Raw genomic sequence first — 22,506 nt, 5'->3', positions numbered from 1 at the left:
ATGTGCTTATTGGTTCAAACTTGGAACTTCAGTTGCCTCCCCTGAGAAAGGTATGACTATACTCTGTATGAGAAGAGAATAAAGGAACATTTGACCAGAAAAACAAACTGTGCCAGAGCTGTAACCCTAAACACACATTCTATCTACTTACTCACATTTTCCAACCTCTTTTTACTTTGACAAGACTGTGACTTCATTTTATTAATGGGCTGTGGGTAGAAATGAGAATATCACTTCTTACTTGAAGTATATAAGAACCTAGTGCACAATCATATAGCTGTATCTTCTTCTGTCATGGAGACCCAGATGCTCTTGAATTCCAGTTGACACAGTGTGTCACATGAAGAGCATCTATCATCTGATCCCTGAGTGAATGGAGCAGATCCCAATGGAGCAATATTGGCAAGCAATAGACATGTAACAGTAAAAATAATCTTAAGTTATAAAGCCACCAGAACAGGGATGCCTGGATGGCTCAGTGGTTGAGAGTCTGCTTTTGGCTCAGGGTGTGATCCCAGGGTCCTGGGTTGGAGTCCCTGAAATGTTCTCTCTCTGCCTATGTCTCTGCCTCTCTCTGTGTGTTACTCATGAATAAATAAATAAAATCTTTTTTAAAAAATAAGCCACCAGAATAATATCTAACTATGCCAACTAAAACTTGCAATTGCAAAAAACATTATTTCCCCAAAGTACCTAATGTTAGAAAATGAATTATGGGTTTCCTGAGAATACAACTAGGCAAATAGGTTCTATTGTATTTAAAATATTTGTTGTATGCAAGGCAACTCTATTTTAAGATACTCAAGTTGATTATATGACTATGGCTTTTGTGACATCTGTATTCCCTTCACTGTAAAAACATCAAGACTCTATAGCCCACTATGACATCTGTGGTTCCTGAACATCATCAGATTGTTTTCCCTAGTACTTATTTTGTTACTTGATAACATAAAGTTTTCCATAGCTTCTATTCTAAAAATAAGCATGCTCTTTGTCCCTCTGAGACTATAAACTTTTTGAAAGGAGAACCATTTCTAATATAGCAACATGTTCCTTTTTTTTTTTAATTTTTTTTAAATTTTTATTTATGATAGTCATAGAGAGAGAGAGAGAATGAGACAGAGACACAGGCAGAGGGAGAAGCAGGCTCCATGCACCGGGAGCCCGATGTGGGATTCGATCCCGGGTCTCCAGGATCGCGCCCTGGGCCAAAGGCAGGCGCCAAACCGCTGCGCCACCCAGGGATCCCTAGCAACATGTTCCAAATGAATCAGATAAAATTATACCATAACAAATGTAGGGAAGATGGTGCTATGTTACTCAATCAAAGTAAAACAAAGTTTGGCTCTTAAAAGGCATATTCAAGAAATATTTATTGGGTACTTATAATTTTTATTCCTTTAGTTTAATGGGGGAAGTGGAGTCTGTTCCAACTACACATAGGTGGTGAGCTCTTTCATAAGTACATCTGTTTTTAACCATTAAATCTAAGACAGATTTGCACCCATCAATTTTTTTGGGGGAAAAATATCCATCTATCTGAGACAGAACCCAAATTCTTATAATATCAAACCCTTGAATTGATTTAATGCATTCAAGAATACAAAGTTTTCATTTGCTGTATAAATATGCTGAGACTCCATGCAATTTTGCCACCCAAAATTTGAATTGATTAACCTCATGAGCTCTGAAAAAACAGACTGAGTTTCCTTTAGGAATATAAAAGCCTAAGGAGAAAATATAAGTTTAAAAGATAGCCAATGAAAGGAGTCAGGTTTACTTAAAAAAACAGAGGAGAAGTTTTTAAAAAACTATCATTAAGTGAACAATTCCTGAATGTTAGAAACTGAGCTGAAATCATCAGTCATTTATTACTTAAATAATCCTGCCAGATAAGTGATATTATTGCTATTGTCAAATCAACTTAACTAAGGTGAATTTGCATAATACAATATGCACAGCATCAGATTTTGTACTCACCAAGGCTTTGTGATGTCCATGTGTCTCATTCTCTACATATATAATTTTATACATACACAAACATATGCATCCTGTTGGTTTCTGGAGAATCCTGGTTAATAAAGATTTTGGCACAGCAAAATGTGGTGCTTCTATAACAAACCCCTAAAAATGTGGAAGTAACTTTGGAACAGGGTAAGATTCACATTAGAAAAAGGTTAGATTGCCTTGAAGAGATTGTTGCCAGGAATGTGGGCACTCAAGGGAATTCTCATGGAGTATCAGGTAGAAATGAGGAACGTGTTCTTGGAAACTGAAGGAAAGATGATCCTTGATATAATGTGCCAAAAAACTTAGCTAAATTATGTCCTGCTGTTTTGTGGAAAGTAGAAATTATAAGTGATAAACTTGGATATTTAGTTGAGTAGATTTTGAAGCAAAGTTTCTCCTCACTGCTATAGTAAAATTGGAGAAGAGTGAGGGGGTGCCTGGGTGGCTCAGTGGGTTAAGTGTCTGACTTCAGCTCAGGTCCTGATCTCAGGATCTTGGGATCCAGCACTGCTTAGGGCTCCATGCTCAGTGGGGAGACTGCTCCTCCCTCTGCCTTCCCCTCCCTCTCATGCACTCTCTCTCTCTCTCAAATAAATAAATAAAATCTTTAAAAATATAAAAATTTCGAGAAGTGTAAGAAACACAGAACAGCTAATGATGCAGAAAGGAACCACAACATGAAGATGTGGAAAACTCGCAACCTATCCATATTGCAAATAATGAGCAAGTGTGTTCTGGAGAGACCACCAAAGCTGTGGCTGGATACCCATTCCATAAATTGAAATATCTGGTTCATAGGGTAATTGTATGTTTAGCTTTTAGAGGAACTGCCCCTGTTTGCACAGGCGAGTATTATGTGGGGAACAGAGGCAGAGGGAAATGTAGATGAGATTAAATTTCCTTATAACTTGCAGCCCACTGAAAACTACTTGAGATAGGCAGAATATAATATTCCTCCAGTAACTGCCAACTGTCTTAATGTTAATATTTTGCTAGAGGGAAAAACAACCTTAGCTTGACAATAGCTAGGTCTCAGGGGTCCTGTACTCTTTAGCATATAAAAGTCCTTTTGGAAAACTCCTTTGTCTTTACTTCCTCCAACTCCATAGTATATAATCAGTCATTCCTCACAACCCTCTGCCCCAGGTTCTGTCTTTCTCCTTTAATAAAGCCACCTTTTTGCACCCAAGATATCTCAAGAATTTTTCTTCATTGTCCCATCTGAACCCCAACTTTCCAAACCACATCAAGTGTGCTGTTGTATATTCCTACCAGCAATTCATGAAAGGCACATGTCTCATATCCTCACCAACTTTTGGGGTGATCAGACTTTTTTTTTTTTAAGTAAGCTTTATGCCCAGTGTGAAGCTCAACATGGGGCTTCAACTCAAGATCCCTAGATCAAGACTTGAGTTGAGATCAAGAGACAGACGCTTAACCAACTGAGCCACCCAGGCACCCCCTACTTTTTCATGTTAGATGTGTTAATAGGTTTAGACTATCATCTCAGTATGATTTCCTTCATGACTAATGATGTTGAGTATTTGTTCAAATACTTATTTTCTTATGTATGTATTCTTTGGTGGAGTGTTTATTCAAACCGTTTGCCCATTCATTTAACTGGGTTATTTTCTTAACTATTGATTGTTCAGATTTCTTTATATATTCTGAATTCAAGTCCTTTCCCAAACATGTCATTTTCTAATTATTTCTATTGGTCTATGGCTTGTCTTTTCATTTTCATTTAAATGACTTTCAAAGAGTAGAATTTTTTTTTTTTAAGATTTAATTTATCTAATCAAGAGAGTCAGTGTGGGGGCGGGGGAGTGGCAAAGGGAAAGGGAGAAGCAAACTCCCCATTGAGCAGGGAGCCTTGATGCAGGCCTGGATTCCAGAACCCTGAGAACATGAACTGAGCTGAAGGGAGACTCTCAACCAACTGAGATACCAGGATCCCCTCAAAGAGTACAATTTTAATTTTGTTAACGTTCATTTATCAATTTTTTTTCTTATGTGGATCATGTTTTTCATGTTGTGTCTAAAAACCTCTGCCTAACCCAAGGTCATTATTGATGCTAAGTTGTTTTTTTCAGAAGTTTTATGGCTATGGGTTTCACATTTAGGTCTATAATCCAGCTATAATTAATCTTAGTATGTAATAAAAAGTAAAGATCCAAGCTTATTATTTTTTTCCCATAGGAAAATTCAAATTTTCCTGTACCATCCATTCAAAAGATCGAAACTTTCTGAAAAATCAACTGTCTATTTATGAGTCTGTTTCTGCTTCTCTATTCTATTTCATTGATTTATTTATACTTCTGCCCAGAGTTCACTGTCCTGATTATTATAGTTTTGTAAGTTTTGAAATCGTGTGGTATAAATCCTCAAATTTTGTTCTTTAAATTTCAAAACTGTGTTTTGGATATTCTAGCTTCTTGGCATTTTCATATGAATTTTGAAATTAGCTTCTTAATTTCTACAAAAAGCCCTGCTGGAATTTTGATGAAGATTATACTGAAACTATAGAATAATTTATGGAGAATTGATATTTTAAAATATTGATTAAATCTTTCAATTCATTTCACCCTTTTAAATTTCTCTCATCAATGTTGCAGTCTATAGGTTGTCAGATGTATCCATAAATATTTAATGTTTTTGATGCTATGACAAATGGTACTATTTATTTTATTTCAATTTTCGCCTGACTCTTACTGGTATACAGAAATAGAATTGATTATGTTAATCTTGTATCCAATAATCCTGCTAATTTACCTAAAATCTTAATTTCTTTTTAAAATAAACTTCATAAGATTTCCTTCATACAGGATCATGAAATCTGTGAACCAAAAAAAACACCCCAAAAATATAGTTTTGTTTCTTTCGACTCTGAATGCCTATATCATTATTGTTGCTGTTGACTTACTACATTGACTAACAACCCAGTGAAATAAAAGAGATGAGGATGGAGCCTTTTTATCTTGTTCATAATCTTTGGGGAAAAGCCTTCTGTCTTTCACTCTTAGGTATCATGTCAGCTGTATGTTTTTCAGAGTTTGTCTTGATCAGTTTTAGCAAGTTTTCTTCTATTGCTAGATTGCTGAATATTTTATTCATGAATAGATAATTGAACTTATTATAAGAAAGTCCTGTATCTATTGAAATTATCATTTAATTTTCTCATTTCTATTAAATTGTTATACTACATTGAGTAATTTTTGGAATGTTATAAGCATATAACTTTAATTCTTGGCACAACCCTCATGTAAGCAGAGCATATTATCCTTTTTATGTATCACCAAATAAGATCTGTTAATATTTTGGTAAATTTTTACACCTGTGTCTATTAAGAATATTGGGTCACAAAATCATTTTCTTATCACATTTTTTGCCAGTTCGGGTGTAAGAATAATGTAGGCTTCATTAAGTGAGTTGGGAAGTTCCTCCTACTCCTCTGTTTTTAAGTTGTGTGTTATTCCTAATTTAAATATTTGATATATATTTGATAGACCTCTCCACTCAGGCTCCTAGAAGCACTAAATTTTGCCAGTCTTTGGTAATCCCTGGTAGCTCTTCACCTGATAGTCCTCTGATGGTTCTTTCCCTCGTCTTTTCAAATTACTTTCAATGCCAGTGCAGTTCATTCCTCCATAAAATGCTATAGAATTCCTGTCCACATTTTCGAAGTGTGTGTGTGTGTGTGTGTGTATGTTTGTGTATGTGAGAGAGAGAAACTCTCTTTTACAGTAGTCTGCCATGAATTCTAACCAATTCAGTCTCTCAGAACTTCTATATGTAATCTTCATAACTGGACTTCTGTTCTCTGTATCACATTCTGGAAGGGCTGTCCAGGCAGAAATCCAGGATGATTTACCTTGATTGTATTTTTTCTCTCAGGATTAACAAACAATACGTGTTTTGTATTGTCTAAAAACAGTGATTTCATATATCTCATGTGGCTTTCTAGCTAATTATGGGAAGAGGTAACATGGCCAGAAGTATGTGTCCCTTATGTTAATTTACTTTATTTTAATGTCTTAGTTGAATAAATAAATAATTAAAGAATATTCTTTCTTTCTGATATCCATCCTTCTGTTTTGTATTTCAGGAAATAAATTATCAAAAAATCTACAATGATAATCACCAGTTAGAAAATTCTTACCTTTCTCCAAGCATAATACTGAGTATGCAACATATAATATTTCCTTTTATCTTTTGATGATGTCATTGAGGGAGGTATTATTATCCCATTTTTCAGATAAAGTAACTCAAGACTAGGCAAATGGAGTAATAGTCCAAAGCCAAACAAGGGTCAAAATCAGTTTTTTTCTTGATCTTTACCCAGCTCTCAAAATGTATCCTGACCCATCTCCATGAATCAGTTCAGAGAAGGAATATTCAAGAAAAAAAATTACCTTGTTTCACTTCAGATGGTGGCATTGCTTAGTAAAACTTAATAAATTTACACACTCAAGGTTAAATTGGGGAGAACCTAGCAAAATTATGAAAAATGAGAGGCATTTCTTCCATATTATTCTTTTCTTCTATCTATAATTATTCTCCATTTCCCTGCTCACAGCCTCTGCTAAAACTCAATTTTCCTCCTCTATTTTCTCTCAGTAGGTGATACTAAGCCCAAAATCTAACAAAATTCCATATCCATTCTTTGTAATCCTACCCTTAATCTGTGATATAAGAGCCTGCCCTGCTTTCTGTCTTCTGCAGCTGCATTAGTTCAAGCCCGCATTATCCTTGGCCAGACACCTGCAGTAGCCTTCTAGCTATGGAAGCTTTGCAACTACTTCCCCTGCCTCCACTTTCCCAGCACAATATATTTTCCACACAAGAACCAATGAGATTTTGTACAATTACGTCTTATCATCTGGGTGCTAAGAAATGGTTCAGTGGTTGACCTTGTCCCTCCAGTATTAAGATATAGGAGTGACATGACTGATGTTCATCTCCTAAACTTCATCTCAATCTCTTTCTCACAAGTTTTATCTTGAAGAAATGAATGCATTACCACATCACTTCAAAAGAACCACTCCTAATAATCTACCTAGCTCTTGGCCATTCATCAAAGATAAAGAATGTCTAGGGGGAAGCCTTCAGCTATGCTGTAGCCCACCTCCCTTTCTCATTATGCGCCTGTATCTAGGGTAATGCTAAGGCTATTTCTTATACCGGGATCAAGCTACTTCTGTAGAGATGGTACTACAAGCACCAGGATATATATTATGCCATGCAGGTATTCCACAAAAGTTTAGGACACAGCAAGGGCCTCAACCTATAAAGCATCTACTACAAGTAGAGTAATCAGTCATTGTATTATCCAGCTCAGTCTATCTATACCTAATGCTTCTGCATAAATAACAGTAGTTCCCCTTCACTTGAAAAATATCCTAGTTTGATAAAGTAAGAGGTCATTTTTGCTATAAAGCATTTTAACTAAAACAAAATCAGCTTTATTCTTACCACATGGTAAGGTTTTTAGAGTGGTTGCCACAGAATGACCTTCAACTTCGCAGGAACTTACCCCAATGCAAAGATTGCCTTACAGTCTTAGAAGATATAGGAGCCTGAGTCCTGCGTCTGCCCAAGAATAGTCATGAGGGTCTCGTTTTAAATTATTAGCACCAGGCTTTACTAAGCAGCACTAGGTTGGTTTCCCATGATTCCATTCCTCACTTAGGGCAAGGTGGGGATGTATAAAGACTAATTTTGGATTAGGATCAGAAATCCTCAAAGAATTATGGGGTGACTTCAAGGTGATGCTCTGGTATTATAGGTATGCATTCAGATAGGACATATATCCTTAGGCCTACGAGATTTATGACATTAGAACTAGAAGCAAAGATGAAGGTTATTAACTGGAAGCTGTACTGGATGATAATAAATTGTCCTGGCCTGGGTTACTTGTTTATCTAATGAGACAAAAGTCTCCTAATGGGGTTATCTAACCCAGCTTGGTGGACAAGATCTATTTGAACAGTAGATGCATTTACAAGACTCAGAACTCATGAACTGAATAAAGTAAAAACAAAAATGCCCTGGGCAGTAAGCAAAGGGGAAATAGAAGAAATTCTGATATGACAAATAGAACTAGATCTATATGTGTTAGAGAAGGAAAGAACCAATAAACACCCGTGTTAAAGGCGTAGAACAGCAGGGGGAGATGCAACTAGAGAGGTATAGTCACTGGGGAAGGGAAAACCCAAAGATGTGGCAAGTAGTAGCACTCCTTGAGGGTTGGAACTGCCAAAAACATGGGATAGACAGTGTCTTGAGGAGCATTTGGATGAGCTATTGTTTACTACCCTCATCAAGGCACATGCTTCAGGAGCATAACTATAAGAATCCACCGAACAAGATTCTCTGGCTGCAATCCATGTGTGGTGAGGCAGTTTTGTGGGTCTGTGCTATTCCACTATTCCACACTCAGAGTTACTGACAGTTGCCCCAGTGGTCTAAGCCTGCTCATCATGCATTGCAGAAATTATGCCAATAACCCCAAGTTAATGCACAATGAAGAAATGAGACTTTAGAAACACACCATGTGCAAGGCAATATAAACTGATAAGTTTTAAGTAATCTTGATGTGAGATAAAAGCATCTGATCTGGGCTCTGGCCCTGTGACCTGAGCCCCTACATTGCAATTTTCTAAACTTAGCAAAAAAGGCTTTCAGTGCTGTTAAAACAGAACACGTTTTTCTTTGAAGGGTCAGGTGATAAGCGTTTCAGGCTTACCACAACATAAGTTCTCTCTATGTAGTCTTGAACTCCGTCTTTGTGGCTCAGAAAGCAATTATCTACAATATGTAAATACATAGGTGTAACTGTGTCCTAGTGATACTTTATTTACAAAAACAGGTGGTTTTGCAGGACCATAGTTTCTCAACACTTAGTTCAAAGAGAAACAGTATGCGTAGGTTGCTTCCTACTCTCAGATGTGGTAAATGAATTCTGCAAAATTAACCTCTTACTGGGATAGTTCTGAGACTGAATTAAAGGATGTAGTTTATAAATTTTGGAAACCTGATACAGACAGGCTGATATCCTGATAAGCATAAAACAAAACAAACAAACAGAACCAAAATTCCCTCTACTGTCCTTCCCACAAATACCACTAATTCTTTGAAAAGATATTTAGCAATACCAAATACTGGGTTCTGCAAATATAATTTAGCTCTAGGGTCTGCAGATCATCTTATTTTTAAATTTTGTTATGAGTACCATAATAATTTTGTATGCAGTAAAACCTCATTTGACTTTAAAAGTAAGACTTGGCATTGAATGCAAACATGTTCTGCTGCTGTGAAGAAACCATAGCCCTTCCAGGATGAGGCAGCCCAACCATCAGGAGCTCCACCCCCTGGCTGAATCTAATCAAAGCAAAAAAAAACTGGAGAAGACTTTGATTGCTTTGTAACTTAAACTGAAAAGGGTGACATTTAATTTGGAGCTATAATGTTCGTAGTATTTTGAAATCTTTGGGCTTTAACTTACAAGAGAATTTAATATGGTTTGGATTTTAATGTAATTCATGGGAATTTCATAACAGAATATTAAAATTTGGAGCATCTCTATGTCAGCATCACTGAGATATAATATTGTCATTTGACTTGATTTAATTGAAGAACCTCTAAAAACTGTTATCTAACAATGGCCAAATACATTTTGAAATGAGTAGCAGGATAATGATAAAATGTCAACTGCGTATAGAGAAAATAGTCTTGACAGTGATTGGATTCTCCTGTGGGTGTAAGCCTCACTCACCCACCGTGGATCCAGGTTAATAATGACAGTGACCACCTTCCCTTCTCTGCTTTCCTTTACCAATCCTGTACTGGGTTTTCTTTCAACCACCAAATATAATTTTTATCTCAAAGTTACATTTGGGGGAACACAGACTAAGATGATAAATTTGGGTTGAGTAAACAGATCAGTGAGCAAGTAAATATTCCTTATACTTTATTAGGGGAAGAAGGGAAGCTGGGTAAATATCAGGAAAAAATACTCCAAGGCAGGTAACAGGGCTGTTTCCATAAGGTCTTTTTCTCGGTTTCTTTTCATCTGGACTGCTTGTGCCCTTGACCAGCCCTGCAGAAGCATCTTGGATGATTTTGACTTTGTTTCCAGAGTTGCCCTGGAACTTGTCTCACTGCTTCCTTAATCTCTATTTTGTCTATTCCTAAAAGAATCATGGAGAAGAAAAGATCAGATCATCAACTTTAATAGTAACAATGCAACCCCTTCTTTAACCCATAGCTTCTGGGTATCATGGAAGCACTGCCCCCCACCCCCTTCAAACATTTGGGTTACATCTGACAAGCAAGCCAAACCATGAGGTCCTTCTCTGGTTAAATTGCTCCAATCATGGGCTAGAAATCAAAACAACTGACCTAAGAATATGCACCATGAAGAAGAGGGTCTTGGCCTCACAAGCTACTGAATCACATATTGCCTTCAGAACTTCTATTTATCCACCCTGAAGCAAATCTCTCATGAAAGCAAAAATAAATAAATAAATCGTGGCTGCAAGCTAACTTTACTTTGATATTAATTCACAAAGCATCATGTGACCTGATTAACCAAGCACACCATACAAAAGAATCTATCCTTGAAAAGTATTTTCCTTAACCCCCATCCCCCTTAGGGTACTACACTCAAGGCCTTTTTATGGTTCTTGTTTTCCTATAGCTTCCTTTCTTCTTTCTTTGAATCACACAGGCTTTGATTAACACCAATCCTCTGGGAATATTTCTCAGGAAGATTTCTCTTCTTCTCCATTCCCCCCCACCCCCACCCCAGGTTTGTATAAGTTACTAATGGTGGAGTTAATTATTGTTTTATGACAAGATGAAAAGTTCTTTTATTTGTTCTTTCCTCAGATTTTTTCTTCGTTGAGGGAGATGACACAAATCACTTTTTCTTCCCCAAAGGAGAATAAAGTGGACTTTAATAAAGGTCAGAAAAAGAGAGTTGGAGGGAGGGAAATTCATTTATTAGCTCCCTTGGCACTTTTCATTGCCTTTTGAAAAATAAAAGTCTGTCAAAATGAAGAATTTTAAAATAACATGTGTTCACACAAAAAAACATAAGTTGTATTAGCAAAATGTTGCTTTTTTTTTCCTTTCCTCAAGTGTTTTCTGTACTCGGCAGAGGTGATGGCTTGAAAAATATGCCTGGTGATCAGATATTATAAGAGCCAATTGCCATGCTTTTCTATAGAAGCTAAATTTGACTCATAAGATGTTTCGATTATGTATCCTTACATACTTTTCTCCTATATTTTTCTTACCCCTGCTCATTATAGATGGAAACATATGCAACCCTACATCTGGGCAAAAGTTTTTTTTTTATATCTCTCTTCACCCTAAGAAGAAAGGAATCATTGTACATTCAGAGGTAAGTCATTTACATAGTAGGAGGATGATTTGAATCCACAAGCAATAATGGGGGTGGGATTAAAAGCATTATAAGTGGGTAGCAGATACTTTTGCACAATAACCAACATACTGAATTAAACAAGTATTATGATGAAGAAGATTAATCTACTGGTTATCCCCATCAGTCAGGATTTGCTATGAAACAGACAACCACAAATTGTCAATGGCATTGCCTTGATCAGTTTGGGCTGCTATCACAAAACACCGTAGACTGGATGGCTTATATAATAAACATTAATTTCCCACAATTCTGGCTGGGAAATCCAAAATAAAGATGCCAGCAGATCTGGTGTCTAGTGGGAGCCTGTTTATTTGTTTACAAAAGGCCATCTTCCTTTTTTTTCTTTTCAAAAGGCCATCTTCTTACGTCCTCCCATGGTCTTCATTCATATATATTAAAGGAGATCTTATGTCTCTTTCTCTTTTTATAAGAGTGTTAATCCCATGATGAAGTCCCTACCCTCTTGACCTACTAACCCTAATCACCTCCCAAAGGCCCTACCTCCAAACATTATCACATCGGAGATTAGGCTTTGAAGTATGAATTTGGTGGGGGCAAGGTGGGGGAATACAAACATTCAGTCTCTATCAGTCATGTACCATGAGTATTCACTTGTCTCTTGCACATTTGCCAGTCTGCTGAGATTTGGTTGATTCTGGTACAGCTAGTTGGGCTTGCCTCCAAAATGAAGGTTGGGCTTGGTTCTGTGCCACATGTATGTCATTCTCCTCAGATGAGGGAGTAGCTGAGACTTTTTCTTCTCATGATGAAAGTCAGGAGCTCAAGGAAGCAGGCCCATTTACCCTTACAATCATCTCTGCTAATAACTACTTGCCAAAGCAAATCAAGTTAACCAGACTCAGGGGCCAGGAAATATATACCATCCAACATGGAGAGCAGAAATAGGAGAGAAAGTGAATATATTTTGAAGTATCATCTGATCTATGAAACTTACTTAATTCAGGAAGCATTCCCTGGCTATTCTAATTCTTCCTCTCTATAAAGTCAGAGTCTTCATGTGCCATTTTTTCATGTTTTATCTGTAAGATTTTTCCATGTGCATGCAATTGCACATATTGTACTCTGCAGAAATAATGTATTTATGTAACAGTCTCTCATTGTAGAGTTCATTAAGAATGTTTTATGATTCTCTATATACACAGAGATCAATACATTCCATAAATGTATATGAGATGCATGGACCACAAGGTGTGTGCAAATAGTATTTCATGCTGTTGCTTTATATTTTAACAAAAGCAATACATAATTATTTGATATTTTTATAAATCCCACTACCTCATAGGTTTAATAAGAGGATTAAACTCAATAGAGTGTTCTGAAAACTAGGCATCAAAAACACATTAGCTCTTCCCATTGCTATTATTATTGTTAATATTACACGTAAGTTTAAAAGGTTAAATCTGAACTTTATATCATTTTTTATTTATATAAGTTACTTATCACTATCATCACTTATTATGCCTATTATAGAACAGATTATCTTCACTAATGGGTTGCAGAAATCAGATGGAAACCAAAAAAAGAAAAAAAAACTGAAATTGCGTACTAGTTTCTAAATGTTTACACTGTTCCCCACATCAACCTGATTTTCTATGTAAAGCTCTAGGTTTATGGGAGCATAACTTTTTTCTATAAAAGGAAAAAATGGTTTGATTTTGGGTCAAAGCTTTTTGACATAATCATAATCATAAATATGATATGGTACATACCATGGTGTGGTACATAAAGATTATGTACAATGCAGGGTAACATGGGGTTCTGTACTGCTCCATTTGGGAAACTGAAGATTATTTACAACTTCCCTCTGGATGTACAAAAGGGAGGATGACACTGAGTAATGAGAAAGAAAAACTGACAGTCTTTACTGATGAAATGTGCTCTGGATGACACTATCAGGTACAAAGCTGAGATGCTGTTAAATATGCATTAGTGAGAGTTAGAAAATTATTCTTAACTGGTTATATAGGTTAACAAAGATGTTTATTTATTTGTTTATCTTAAGCTTGTGACTCTTTTGTCATGGGGACATGAGAGTATGCTTAAGCCAAGCTCTATTTTAAGGAAAATAGAGCTCAAGCAGAAAGTAGTAATCTTACTGGGATGAGGAATAAGAGGTTAGATTTTGGGAATGTCAGAACTACTGGAAATTCAGGGAAGATACACCAGAAAGGAAGATGGGTCAGAAATGGCCCCCAAAGTCTGCATATAAATTCATCTCAATTTTTATCAGACTCCAGAAATGCATGTGTGCAGTGAATTCCATAGATCCAGCTAAAAGCCATAACAAGGAGACTAAAGAGTTGAGCAGAATTGGTAGTAGTTATCCTGTGCTTGGGAGAGGGTCTTGATAAAACGCTCAAACTTCCCATACAAAACCCTTACGGGCCATGATTCAGGAGTAAGGGCATCACAGAACTAAGCTTTAAACCCTAGGATTAAGGGAAAATTTAAATAGAGTTCAAAAAGCCTAAACCCAAGTTGCACAGGACCGGAGATGATCCATCAATAATTTAACTGCCTGCTAGACCCAAATCAATCTCTCTGCAAGTGAAGATAAAAGAACTCCAAATCTCTGAATGTATACTTCACAATACCAGTACAGAATAAAACACTATCTGGAAAGCAGAAAAGCAGACAAAATACGATGCATAGTCAAGAGAAAATTAGTCAATAAAAACAGACCTAAACATACCCAAAATGTTGAAATTAAAAGACAAGGACTTTATAATAACTATAAGACATATTTTAAAAGTGTTTGTAGGAAAAGATGTTCAAGAGTTTTCAGGAAAAGATGGAGGAATTCGTAGTGACATAGATATACTTAATAACCAAATAAAACTCGTAGAACTAAAATGTGCAATTACTGAAATAAAAAAAGATGATGGCATCAACAAAGTTGGACAATGTGTAAGAAAAGATTATGGATAAGAAGTCAACATAATCAAAATAATTCAAAGCTAAGGGAAATGATTGGGAAAATGAGCAAAATTTTGACAAGTTACAGGGTAATAGCTGACAATGTCATACATATGGAAGTGGAGTTCCATCAGAAGATAACAGAGAGTGGGCAAGATAATCTATTTCAAGAAATATTACATGAAATATTTCCGATTTCATTAAAACCACTAACCTCTAGTGAACGAAAGCCAACTGGGATCAATATAGAGAAAATATATGCCAGAGCATTTCATAGTCAAACTGCTGATAATGAAAATGAAGAGAACATCTTAAAAGCAGCTATAGAAAAAAGAAAAAGATGTATTTCATACAATGAATAAGAAAATGAATAACGGTGGACGTTTCATCAATGCAGTCTAGAAAACAATGGAATCACAAACAAAAATCCTCTTGTGTTAGTTTCCTGTGTCTACTATAACAAGTTTTCTCAAATTAATGGCTTAAAACAGCACAAATGTATTATTTTATACTTCCAGAGGTCTAAAATCTGAACACAGCTTCATTAGGCCAAAGTCAAAGTTTGTTGGGTTGGTTCCTTCTGGAGGCTCTCAGAGGAGAATCCATTTCCTTGTCCTTTTCATCATTTTGTGGCTCCTTATGCTCTATGATGCCCGTACTCCCATGTTCAAAGCCATCAGTACAATTTACCCATCGCTGCCTCTTTTTCTCTCTCTAACTCCTCCTGTTTTCCCCTCAGGAGGATCACTGTGATCACGTTTGAGCCAATCAGTTATCACCCAGAATAATCTTCTATGTCAGGATCATTCACCTAACCATGTATGCAAAGTCTCATTTGCCATACTAGATCATCCTTCTTATGCAAAGGCCAGACTTACAAAGTACATGGATATATGGCAGGTCCACCACTTAGGTACCCTTTAGTTCCTTAAGGGTGGCACTGATTTTAGCTGTCTTAGTCAGGATATGGCCAGGAGGAGGAAGGTGGAGTTTCATTAGATTCTACTTGGTGTCCTGTAGTGACTCTTACTCTATCAGCCAAGGGACTGATGTGAGGCTTGCACCAACCATCAACTATGCTAATTGCAATTATCTACCTAAGGACTGGGTAAGTGATCACTGAGTGATATCATAGACCAATTAACACTGACTTTGGCTAGGGCTCCAGTTATTACCTGCTCCCAATATGTACCCTTCTTACAGAAGAATTTAACAGATAATGCTTCAGGTTGCTAGTTACCAATATCAGCTCAGGCCTCTGAAATGTTTTCCCAGTCCCCTTTTTCCCAGAGGGCAGTTACTTGAATAAATGGTTGAGGTCCCTGTGGGGAAAGAATGGGAAAATCATCACATCACTTTACCATAGTGTGGCAGGATCCTTCTTCCAGAGGGCCAGACTCCCTATTAGGCATCATGTTTCAGATTTTAAAACTGCTAAATGTTTAGTTTCTGTAAACTTAGACATAGAATCATTACTTAGTTTCTGTAAACTTAGACATAGAATCATTACTTTGTTTTTATCGGACAACAGTTCCCACCCTGCTGGACATGACTTTTTAATTTTTTGTAATGATAAAAGCTGAGTATTGATCCTTATTGGCTATTCCACTGTTTTGCCACTAGGGATGCATTTTGTAGAACACTCTCATGTTTGTGTATGTCAGGCCTCCTGGATACCACTCTAATCCTGCCATTCATGATAATTTTATCTACCTGGTTTCTAGAAGTTAAGTGTACCTGTGACTACTGTTTTAGGATCTTAATGAATCCATTGCTATCAATCATCCTAGTTTTACAATGGCCTTTCTTACTGTCAGTGGTGGTTTACTCAGTGGCCAGGAAGGATGTGAGGGTAGATCCTAAAATGGTTGTTGTACAGATTATATTAGAGGGAGAAGCCTCTTCATCCTCTTCTTGCACCAGAGTTGTGTTAGATTTTGTTTTGTTTGTTTGTTTTTAAATTCCAGTCAGTTAAGCTAAGTGAAATAAGTGAGTCAAAGAAACATGAATACCATATAAATCTCACTCATTTGTGTTAGATCTTAATAGAGACATATGGGCCATTTTGGCAGGTTCAGAAGAGTTTAACTTTTCAAAGCATAAGAGGACATCCACCCTTTGTCCCCAATCTAGTATCAAGATGCCATTATTTTACAACCAGAATCCTAATTTTAGTACACCAGGCCTGCATTGGGTCCATGTTTAACATTCTCCAGAGCTCAGCTACTCTGAATATTAAATCCTGGGGACCTACTTAGTGCCAGCACTTGTTTGCACTATAGTACCTACCAATGGTGGGTCTTTATGACCAACTAAGTGACAGATAATTCTGCTTCAAATTCAGTCTTCACCCTTGATTTCTCAAATCCTTCCTGGTACCAGTGATCATAGATAGTGTTCTCTGATTGCAGATGCTAAGAGATTTTAGTGTACAGTTATATATTAGTAATTGACACACGTGGAAAGAAGGAAGAAAAAACAAGGATTGGACAAAGTAGTAGCCAAACTGTGATGCAGATCTGAAAATTCTCATCCAGTCCTACAGGGAACTCTGAAGTATATATGATACATTAAGCCCAAATGGTCAAGCCTTTAAACTCTATCAATCACTGGAGGTAGTCTGCCCCTGGGAAGGATGTGCTCCCATGCCAGGTAGCTCTCTGCAGCTAAAGTAAACATTGAGCTGGCTGATGTCTTCACCCAAAGAGGGATCAAATGGCATCTGTTTCAGGTCTACCACGATATTCAACCCAGATGGGTGTAAAAGGGCCAAAGACTTGAATAAACCATCAATGAGAAGATATAATACTGTCCAGTAAATCTATGGTAATATAACCTGCTTAGTCACCAGAAAAATGCAAATTAAAAATGTCACAAGAAAATATCTCATAGTCATAGAATGGCAAAAAGCCACAACTAAAACGAAAATCTGACAATAGCAAATGTTAAGAAGGAATGAAGCAACATGACTTGCACATGTTGGTGGTAGGAGGTAAAAAATAAAATCACCTTTCAAAATTACTTGGCAATTTCTTGTAATGTTAAATATGCACTTACCTCTGTCCAAAGAACTCCATTCTTACGTTAATTCCTCAATAGAAAGAAAAGTGTGTAATCACAGAAATACCTGTATGGAAATGTTCATAGCAGTAATCATCAAAATAGCCATGAACTAGGTGGGAACTCAAATGTCTATCAACAAATGCATGACTTTAAAAATGATGGTATAGTCATGTAACGGAACTTCATTCAGAAAAAGAAAAAATTCAATAGAACAGAATAGAGAATCCAGAAGTGGACCCTCAACTTTATGGTCAACTAATATTCGACAAAGGAGGAAAGACTATCCATTGGAAGAAAGACAGTCTCTTCAGTAAATGGTGCTGGGAAAATTGGACATCCACATGCAGAATGAAACGGGACCATTCTCTTACACCATACACAAAGATAAACTCAAAATGGATGAAAGATCTAAATGTGAGACAAGAATCCATCAAAATCCTAGACGATAACACAGGCAACACCCTTTTTGAACTTGGCCACAGTAACTTCTTGCAAGATACATCCGTGAAGGCAAGAGAAACAAAAGCAAAAATGAACTATTGGGACTTCATCAAGATATGAAGCTTTTGCACAGCAAATGGACAGTCAACAAAACTCAAAGACAACCTACAGAATGGGAGAAGATATTTGCAAATGATGTATCAGATAAAGGGCTAGTTTCCAAGATCTATAAAGAACTTATTAAACTCAACAGCAAAGAAACAAACAATCCAATCATGAAATGGGCAAAAGACATGAACAGAAATCTCACAGAGGAAGACATAGACATGGCCAACAAGCACATGAGAAAATGCTCTGCATCACTTGCCATCAGGGAAATACAAATCAAAACCACAATGAGCTACTACTTCACACCAGTGAGAATGAGGAAAACTAACAAGGCAGGAAACCACAAATGTTGGAGAGGATGTGGAGAAAGGGGAACCCTCCTGTACTGTTGGTGGGAATGTGAACTGGTGCAGCTACTCTGGAAAACTGTGTGGAGGTTCCTCAAAGAGTTAAAAATAGATGTGCCCTAGACCCAGCAATTGCACTGCTGGGGATTTACCCCAAAGATACAGATGCAATGAAACGCCGGGACACCTGCACCCCGATGTTTCTAGCAGCAATGTCCACAATAGCCAAATTGTGGAAGGAGCCTTGGTGTCCATCGAATGATGAATGGATAAAGAAGATGTGGTCTATGTATACAGTGGGATATTACTCAGCCATTAGAAACGACAAATACCCACCATTTGCTTCGACGTGGATGGAACTGGAGGGTATTATGCTGAGTGGTATTAGTCAATCGGAGAAGGACAAACATTATATGGTCTCATTCATTTGGGGAAATACAAAAAATAGTGAAAAGGAATAAAGGGGAAAGGAGAAAAATGAGTAGGAAATATCAGACAGGGAGACAGAACATGAGAGACTCCTAACTCTGGGAAACGAACAAGGGGTGGTGGAAAGGGAGGTGGGCAGGGGGTGGGGGTGACTCGGTGACGGGCACTGAGTGGGGAACTTGATGGGATGAGCACTGGGTGTTATGCTATATGTTGGCAAATTGAACTCCAATAAAAAAATAAAATAAAATAAATAAATAAAATAAAATAGAAAAAAAAGAAAAAGAAAAAACAACTTAAAATTACAAGCTATCCACATGTACAGCTACATGAGCTTAAGAAACAATTTGGTGAGAAAAAGAAATCAGATACAAAAGTGTATGCAAGCATGATACTATTTAATAAGTTCAAGAATATGCAAAATAAATGTGTGGGGCTAGAAACCAAAATAGTGGATGCCTTAAGAATAGTGGATGCCTTAAGGATGCCTTCTGATGGATCGGAAAGGGGCACACAGGTACTTCTTGGGCTGATAGAAATGTGGATTTTGATGTAGGGTCTGGTTACACAAGTATACACAATGTGTACACTTAACAGCAGTATGTTATACTAAGTTTGATTTACTCCTCAATTTAAAAAAAAAAGGAAAAGAAAGTCATCACTCTTGCCTCAAAAATACAAAGTGTAAGGACAATCCATATAAAAATTATGCATAGATAGGACGAAGTCACAGTAAGATAACTGGATCATACATATAAGGCAAACCCTAAGAATACAAGGACTATGAGATATTAACTATGATAAATTCAGTTCAAAAAGAGATTAAGACACTATAAAATATAAAAAGGGGCATAATACCGAATGGTGAATTTAACAAATGTTTAGGCACCAATTATCATCATTCATTACAATATATATTGCAGAAAACTACAGGAAATACAAGAAAAAATTACAAAATTAAAACAGTATTAGTAGAATTTATTTTATCATACTCAGTGAATGACCAAACAATGCACAGAACTAAGAAGACCCAAATTACATGGTGGAAAACTTAGATCTAATTGAGCTAAACAGTTTCCCTTCGAGGATACCTGGATAGTTTACAAAAGTGCTGATGTTTAAAACATCCTTATCACCATCAATAACACAACAAGACAATAGACTAAAGCCACTTAAAAAGAGAAAGCATATGGTACAGCGGTTGGCTCAGAACAAACTGAGTACAAATCCTAGCTTACTGACTATGTGGCTTTGGGCCAATTACTTAATCTTTCTGACTGTGTGGCCTTGGGCCAATTACATCAATTTCTTTATCTGTAAATGAGGAAGAGTCATAATAATGCTTATCTCATAGGCCTTAGGAATATTGTGCAATTTAATTAATATGAAGTGCTGACAGTAGTGCTTCATGTAAAGTTCTCTGTAAATATTATCGTGATTATTACTGCACAGCACCTTATTTATGATGAATGATTGATACAACTTTAATTAGATAATCCATATAGGGAGAAATCCCACCAATAATGGAAACTTTGATGTACTCAGCTTCTGGTTGTTTGTTTTTTCTTATAGCCTTTACCACTCACAAGGTGCCTTTACCACTCAAAAGGTTTCTTTACCACTGTGTCCCTTCTCAAGATTGTACGGCAGTTGGGATAGATTTTGTCTTGAATGTACTTCTCCCCAACTCACTCCCCAATTCATCTCTTGCTTTTCATCACTGATATAAGATCAATGGGCTACATGGTTCTTGGCTGCAGTTTGGAAGGGCAGGCTTTTCAGGGTTCAGAGTACTGGAGTCCTGGCCCCTGCCCTCTAGTTATATAAGGCTGGGACATGTAACTTACTTAAACCTCTGATAAGGTTTTTTCTTGTTTTGTTTTGTTTTGTTTGTTTTTTTTTTGTCTGTAAAGATATTTTTGGTACATATCAAGTTTTGTGGAAATAGTTAATTTAGTGAATATAAAATAGCTGGCAGAGTATCTGGCACGTGATGTGTATCCAGACCCTCTTAGCTAATGTTAACACATTTCTTTCCAGCTCTGGTTACACAACCAGACTGCAATCAAGGAGCCAATCGGTGTATTCAAAAGAAGAATCATCATCAATATGTTTCTTTGGCATTATCTTGAGAATGAATTCAGCACTCTCCTCTGGACTTAACTCTAACAAAGCCTTCACTACAACAAAAAACACTTTCTTGGGATGCCTGGGTGGCTCAGCAGTTAAGCGTCTGCCTTGGGCCCATGCTGTGATCCTGGAGTCCCGGGATGGAGTCCCACATCAGGATCCCTGCATGGAGTCTGCTTCTCCCTCTGCTTGTGTCACAGCCTCTCTCTCTCTCTCTCTCTCTCTCATGAATAGATAAATAAAATCTTAAATAAATAAATAAATAAATAAATAAATAAATAAATAAATAAATAAAATGTGTTTTTAAAAAACACTTACTTAACAAATGAAATAAAATTTGAACCTGAGTTCTAGACTGTCTCTACTTCTACCACCATATAGTAAATGCTAGTTGAATGAATGGATCCATTTGTGACCTGGCTGTTTACAATTCTTTTGTGTTCTAATAATAGTGTAAGTTTGCAAGGCACTTGCATTTATATCACGTCGTTTAGCCTTTAAATTGCCCTTCCAGGGACACCAGAACCTGCAAGTCTATTGCTGTGTGATTTATGGATTTAGTATGTGAGACAACAGAGAGAACAACTACTGAGTCTTTATTATATGTAAAGAATTTGTCTAAAAAAAAAGGTATTGTTCTAAATATTTTACCAGCATTAATTTAATTGTCCAGCAATCCTGTGAGACAAGTACTATTGTTATCCTCTTTTTTTACAGATGAAAAAAACTAAACCATATGAGAAGTTAAGAAACTCACATTGTAAAGACAGGATTGTGAGTGCAGGCCATGTCCTTCATTCAAGTGCTCACCACTGAACCAGAGGCAGCAGGATCCCTATGTTGAAGGGAAATAGGGGCATTGGGTTTTAATTACTTTGTTGCCTGTTTTGACATTAGGGCAAATATTAGTAATTATAAAATATACTGAGCAAATATAAAATATATAAAACATAAAATATACTGTCTGGCAAATAATGAATATACTAACTCACTGTCACTGGTGCTCCTGTATAAAATAATAATCTGTTCAAAAGTAGAATAAAAAAGATCACATTTCAACAACAACAATGGGGAAAAACAATCAAATGTCTTCAGGACTTTGGGGATTCAGAAAACACATGAATGAAATTTAGGATTCTATTGAGGAACATAACAAAAGACAAAAATGAACGGAATGACATATTTCGGTATTGGAAGGGAAGCGTTGAAATAGTTAAAATGATATTTCTTTCTAAACTAATTGGTGGACATAATGCTATACAATAAAAAAGGAAAATAATTTTCTTTCTTTTTCTGAAAACAGGTGCTTTGATTCTCAAGCTCATATGGAAAAATCTATACTTGGCATTAGTGTTTTAAAGATTGGAGGGGAAAAGGGTGAGAGAAGACAAGCCTATTAATTATCAAAAGTGTGATAAAACTCCAGCAATTAGAAGAATTTCGTACTTTAGACATAGAGAGATAGATCAGTAGGATAGAATATCAAGTCCTAAAATATTTCTAAATAAGTATAAGGAGTAGAGAAAAGAACAGATAGCATTGAAACAAGGAGCTGCTATCAGGGTGGGGGTGTATCCAAAAGTTCCAAAATAA

General features: G+C 36.6%; 1 long non-coding RNA gene across 1 annotated transcript in view; it reads left to right on the top strand.

The window, feature by feature from the left end:
• LOC111095385 overlaps nt 1-21,085 on the top strand; it is a 34,583-nt gene extending 13,498 nt beyond the window's left edge. Inside the window, exons 3-5 of the long non-coding RNA XR_005356407.1 lie at nt 10,900-10,975; nt 11,325-11,416; nt 20,824-21,085. This is a non-coding gene — a long non-coding RNA (uncharacterized LOC111095385). The remainder of the gene's footprint in view (nt 1-10,899; nt 10,976-11,324; nt 11,417-20,823) is intronic.
• Nucleotides 21,086-22,506: the final 1,421 nt, after the last annotated feature.

The sequence above is a fragment of the Canis lupus genome, chromosome 3 (genome assembly GCF_011100685.1).
Source record: "Canis lupus familiaris isolate Mischka breed German Shepherd chromosome 3, alternate assembly UU_Cfam_GSD_1.0, whole genome shotgun sequence".
NCBI classification, from domain to species: Eukaryota; Metazoa; Chordata; class Mammalia; order Carnivora; family Canidae; genus Canis; species Canis lupus.
The sequence above is the reverse complement of the archived record's forward strand: the minus strand, read 5'-3'. Positions and strand labels throughout refer to the sequence as shown.